The 6,118-nt window shown below is 45.3% G+C and overlaps 1 long non-coding RNA gene across 1 annotated transcript; it reads right to left on the reverse strand.

The window, feature by feature from the left end:
* Positions 1-2,033: 2,033 nt before the first annotated feature.
* Positions 2,034-6,112, reverse strand: LOC112481578. Its single transcript, XR_003046968.1, has 2 exons — positions 2,586-6,112; positions 2,034-2,197 (listed from the first exon to the last, which is right to left on the reverse strand). It is a non-coding gene; the product is annotated as an uncharacterized LOC112481578 (long non-coding RNA).
* Positions 6,113-6,118: the final 6 nt, after the last annotated feature.

Raw genomic sequence — 6,118 nt, forward strand, 5'->3', positions numbered from 1 at the left:
GATTTCCAGGAATAAAAGAGGGGCTTTGGGAAACTCACATTACAGACCCCAATACAGGAGGAATAAAGAGATGTGGGTCTTGACTCCTCTCAGGGTTTTAATGGGGGACAAAAGAGCCCATTGTCCCCAACAAAAGACAGTGTCGGAGAGAAGTCCGATGGCATTTCGCAGGACCCAAGGGAAAGGAGGAGGACAACTAGGGAGAAAAAGACCAAGGATAAAACTCCAAATGGTCTCAAATGATTAGAAAGATGTACTTACCCAAGGAAGCCATTTCAAAGAAGAAGAGTCAGCAGCCTGAAGTATGGCTTTATCAAGAATATCGGGAAATTGCAGACAACCAAGCATCCCAGGCAGAGTGCCCTCTCCCTGCAGAGAGTCCCATTCTTCCAAGTCGCCATGATGACACACCAGAGAGGGCATAACACAGAGACATGGCCCTCTGCTCTCTTAACCTGGCTGGAAAAGGGCTACATGTGCCCCAGGCAAGGCTAGAAGATGGAACCAAAAATGTAGTTGTGCTAGTGGAGGGGAATGAATGAAGGTGATTTTTTGTATAATTTAAAAAATAGGGCTTATAAAATGATACGAGTTTTTTTTTCTGGCTTTATTGAAATATAAAAGACAATCAGTTGCTTCTATTTCTCCCATAGGTAAATATGGCATGGTACAAGCGGGACCAGACACACTTACAACCGTCACTGGCAGGTGTTCTGGGGGAGGGGGGGGCAGCCTTGACCACCAGGGGGCGGTGTGTAACTGTCCCTGGACCACAGGAGCGAGGGAGAAAGAATCTTGCTGGTTTACAGAATGTGCCAAGCCTGGCACAGGCAGCAGGTTCTGAGAAAGGGTTCCGCAAGGGGCACCACCTGCCCTGATCTGGTCTGGGATCGGCACCCTAGAGGCCAGCATGACGTCATCTCCACCTGGTAGGGTTTACAACCTCCAAGCCCTGCCTTCTACCTAAAAGCTACTCATTGACATTCAATGAGCATATATAGTGTGCAGACACTAAGCTAGGCTCAGAGGATACAAAATTGAGGAGTCCCTAACCTCCAGGAGCTCACAGCCAGGGCGACTGGATAATGTTGCAATGCTAAACCAGAAAGGTACTGGATGCAGAGGTGATACAAATGGGGGAGGGGCTGGGGCAGCTTGGACTGCCTCCAGGGCAGTGATCTCTGAACAAGATCTTAAAAGAGGAAGAGGGTTTTGAGCAAGGGGGAGACCAGATTCAGTTTCTACTCAAATTACAAACCATTCCAATCAGGAACACTGGGCAGCTGTTTATGAGACGGTAACAGGTGTGGATGATCCTTGAGAGGCAGTTAAGCGACCGGAAGCAGGGTGGGGAAGAGTGCCCTACCTGAACGTGCATGCGGACACTAACGGTGGAGGGCCCTGGGGACCCAACCGGACAGACTTACTGCTGTGGATATTCCCATATGTATTGGTTTTCTACTAGGTGCACATTTTACCTTTTTAAAAACCTAAGACAGGGAGGAGTGGGGGGCAAGTGCTTAATGGGAATGGGCTTCCTCACGGGGCGTGACAATGTTGTGGAGCTAGAGGTGGTCACACACCATTGTGATGTACTAGATTGCCACTGAATTGTTCACTTTGAAATGGTTAAATTCAGTCTTAAAAAAAGACAATGAAACAAAGCATTCCATGGCTGGCTAGAAATGGAGATGCCAGTTGGGACACGATTTACCAGGCCCCAGGCCCCAAAAGGGTTCCATGTGAGGTGGTGGTGGCAGCAAGAGTGCTGACAGGGAAGGGAGCCCACAACTTCGAGGCAGCCCCGAAGGAAGAGAGAGGGGCAGGAGCATGAGTCCACGCAGCGGGACAGCAGGAAGAGGAACAGAGAGCAAGCAGCAGCAGTTTCACGGGAGAGGGCAGCTGCAGGGAGGGAAGGACACAGAGGAGCCAGACAGGTGGAGAAAAAAGGTGTTATGTTTTCCTTTATATTATATAGGCCCACCCAATTAGAAAAGACATTAATATTGACTTAGAAACTTCCAGATAAAATATTCTCATTTCGATGAGCATGACTTTTTGATACTGGGTTTTCCACATGACAGAGATACAAGCCATTCTTTTCCCCCCAGCAATTCTTGACTGAGACATTTGGACAATTCCTGATGGCCGCTCCCTTCATTCCTCTCATTTATGCAGCACATCTGCATGACAGGCGCTGTGAATGAGAGGAGACAAAAACAAAATCAGGGAAGGACTTGGTTCACACTGGCTGTGGCAGCAAATGGAGCAGCACATACATCTCTAATGGAGAGAAACTTTTCTCACTGTTCCATAGATTCAGTCTCTCAAATTCTTCAAGGGAGCAATGCTCCTTCAAGTCCAGTGTTTCCTTCTCCACAGATGTTCTCAGTCCTGCAGATGATGTGCCCAGGACTCCCCAACCCCATTGAAACATTTTTGTATCAAATATTTCACAGTGATGTTGCATTTTTTTCTCATTAATGTTGTTTAGAGTTCTAATTAACACTGACCAAACAGATTACTAAATCACTTATTTTCACTTTTCCAAAGTTGGATTTTGCGGCAAAGTCACATTCACTCACCACACATTAGTTACTTTTTACATGGTCCTCATAATTTTTTATTATTCATTCAGATCCTCCAAAGTGTCAGTCCGGTTATCCATTTTTCAGCCAATAACCATCCAACACTGGAATGGAAAGGTAAAGTTATTCACACAACTCTTCTTTTCAATCTTTAGCTGGTAAGCTTTTGACAAAATGTGTCCTTTACCAGTCAACACCCTTTAGTATGAAATAGAGCAGAGGTCGGCTACTCTTTCTTGCACGAAGAGAAAAACAAGGACCAGAACTGCTTGGACTGTATGAGCTTTCACTCTGTTATCAGTGGCCTCACTGGACTAGATCAGACCTGCATGCTCCCTCTGGCTAGGGTGCATCTCACTGATAAAATGGTTTCTCACTGGTGAAACTAACCAAGCATCCAGGTAATACTACACCTGTGGACTCAGCAATCTTAAGTGGGAGGTTTTGTTGGTTGGTGTGTCTGTCATGTCACAGGTCAGTGTGTCCACTGCTTCCTGACTCTCAAGCACAGTTTTGACAAATTCTACATGTTTGGGTAAAATGAGCACATCTGAGAGCAAGGCATTTCATCTTTAGCAACAAATCATGATGCCGCACCTACTAGAGTACAATCTGACACTAACATAACAAAGATTTTTTTTTTTTTTTTGCAACACATCTTTAAAAATCTCCATGCTTTTCTGCCTAACAGGTGCTTCTTGGAGAAGCACCATGGGGTATGCTTAGTACCCCTGCTCCATTTGGTAACTTTTCTGTGCAAATGAGACATTTAGGTGTAGGATGAGAAGAGTTGCATGTTTGAGAGTCTCTGTACTGTCTAATCAGTGGCAATTTTTTTTTTGACCAAGGTTAGTCTTGTGAATCTGATGACATTCTGGATTTAATAAAAATTTGGGAAAGTAAACATCTATAAAATTAAATCTATTGTTGGAACAGAGAAAGGACTGTAGAAAAACTCAGGGAGGAAAAAAAGGACTGTAGTGTAAGTTAATAGCATTATATCGATGTTAATTTATTTGCTTTGATAAATGTGCAATATTTAACACTCAGAGAAGTTGGGGAGAGTATATAGGAGCTCTGTACCATCCTTGCAACTCTTCTGTAAATCTAAAATTCTTTCAAAATAAAAAACTAAATCTATTAAATGTAAAATACATAAGGAGACTATGAAGGCTTTATGACTTCAGGAAAGGAATAGGAGAAATATGAAGACCTTCTGAAATCTAAAATTTTCTAAAACAAGTTGCCCTGAAAAACTAAAAAAAATTAAGCATGCAGCTTATAAAAACAGGAAAAATTAAAACGCTAATTTTAATTCAATAATTAAAACTTTGAAAAATCAAATAAATACAATGACTTAACCTTACATTAAAAATTATTTTTGAAAAATGGATTTTCTGAAGCCCTAAAGGCATACAGTTCATTTAAACAAAGCACTGAATAAGCTGGTTTAAATTGAATTTTTTGTTTTTAAAATAAACTTTTAAACATTTCTAGAAAAGCAAATAATTATGCAATTCCCTAAAACTTTGGTTAATTTTTAACATCAAAAGCTAATAAAAAGTGATCAAGAAAAAATAATAGAGGGAGCATTTGAGATCTTGTTCCCTGGCATATATCATCAGTTTGGCTCAAATATACTCTCACAAAAAAGAAATAGAGAATATTAACAAAATAAATTATGTGTTACTTGGAAACACCTTTTAGTTTAGCAAAATATTTGGAAGAAAAATTCAAAGAAACTATTTTGCATGCACAAAGATCTCATGATATAGAAATCATGACAAAGTAGCAAATGCCCTCCCTGGGCTTACCAGAAAGACTCCCCAGTTCATTAAGTTTGCAGAGGAAGCTATGCAAATAGTGCTCAAATATACCTGCTTCTGAATGGCTATGTTTTTGAAAAGACTTCGACATTCCAGTGATAAAGCATTGTGAGATGCAGCCTGCTGGACCCCATTTGGTGACCTATCTGGCACGCAGGGGTGGGGAACCCCTGGGAGGACCCTCTGATTGAAGAGACCAAACTCGAAACCCTGAAATTCACATAATAAGACCATGTTTAATGAACACCAAAATACAGGTGAGTGCAGTGAGGCTTAGAGGAAGGGTATGTGGTGAAAGGTCCCATAGGAACAGCAGAGCAAGATGACTGGTTTCATTTTACAGTTGGAGAAACTGAGTTCGAACAGGTTCACTGGCTTGGCCAAAGCCATAGAGGGTTCCTGGTCCTTCCTTCAGCACCACTGTGGCCTGGCTCAGAGATTTGAGCAGAAGGAAGATGAATGCCCCACAGAAAGAGCAAGCACGGTATGCAGATGGGCAGGGGCGTGGTATATAGGGATACTGAGGGGGATCAGTTTGGGGGGGGCAGGAACCGGAGTACCTGCAGCCCAGGATACCACAGCACAGCCACCTGGATGTCTGCTTCTCCCCTCATCCCTCCGGGGTTACCAGACCCTCAGGACCAGCTGAGAGAGGTCACAGGGTGGGAGGGCTGCTCCCTGCAGTGCTCACTGGCCAGTCTTCGCCTGGAATCTACTGTGCATGGGCCCAGTGCAGGGCCAGACAGGACAGGGTAGAAGCAGCAGCACAAAAAAATCATGCTATGTAGCCGACCACATTGTGAGGACGCATGCCATGCAAAGGAGCATGAAGGGAAAGTGCCACGTGGCCATGTGGAGTCCGATGAAGGGGAGGCGAATAGCACTGGACGAGACCAGCACGCCGCTGAATCTGAATGGGATCCTGGGGTGCAGGTCAATGCAGTGACATGGAGGAGAAATGGGGTCACCACAGAGACCGCAGGGGAGCTAAGTTGGCTCTCTGGCTGGAGAAGGCTCTGTGTGTTCAGGCTTCTCCAGGCAAACCCTTGGATATGGAGCTGGCTGGTTTGGGGTCGGTCACAGAGGGTACTCCCCTGGCCATCCTGGGTGGCCTCTCTAGGGAGTGATTACACAATGAGGCCCACAGAAGCTTCGGGCTCTGCAGAAACACAAGGACACATGATGTTCCTTTTGTTCCTTCATCCCACTGGCCCTTGGCGCTCCCTTGGGAGGGGCCTAGAGCTCAACATAGATCCTGTCTTCCTCATCTTCTTTCATCTTGTAGTTACTGTCCAAAAGGTGTCCCTAGAATCCAGTGTAGGGAGGAGGGAACTGGGTCAGAAGCTCCAAGCAGATGCTCCTGCCAAGGAACAGTCCCCAGGGCACCTATCTCTTCTCAAGATCAACACGCAGCTGGGGAGCCACAGCAGTAGGCCAGGCAGAAGGCTGCCGGGCCTTGCGTGGAAGCCATGTTAAGAGGCACCAGCAGGGGGTGCCAGAAACCCACACTTGGCAGCAAGCTTTTTGCTTTCTCAGTCCTGTCTCAACTTCCAAGGGACTAAGGCTCAAGGGCTGCAAGACATTGCCCTTTCAAGGCCTTGGGCAAAAGATGCCCCCACAGAGGAGAGCCAGGACCTGATTTTGAGGTGGAGGCAGTGGTGAGTCTGAGCAGGGCTGGGAGGGGCAGGCTTGGCTAGCTGAGGC

This window comes from Pteropus alecto, unplaced genomic scaffold (assembly GCF_000325575.1).
Source record: "Pteropus alecto unplaced genomic scaffold, ASM32557v1 scaffold44, whole genome shotgun sequence".
Lineage (NCBI taxonomy): Eukaryota > Metazoa > Chordata > Mammalia > Chiroptera > Pteropodidae > Pteropus > Pteropus alecto.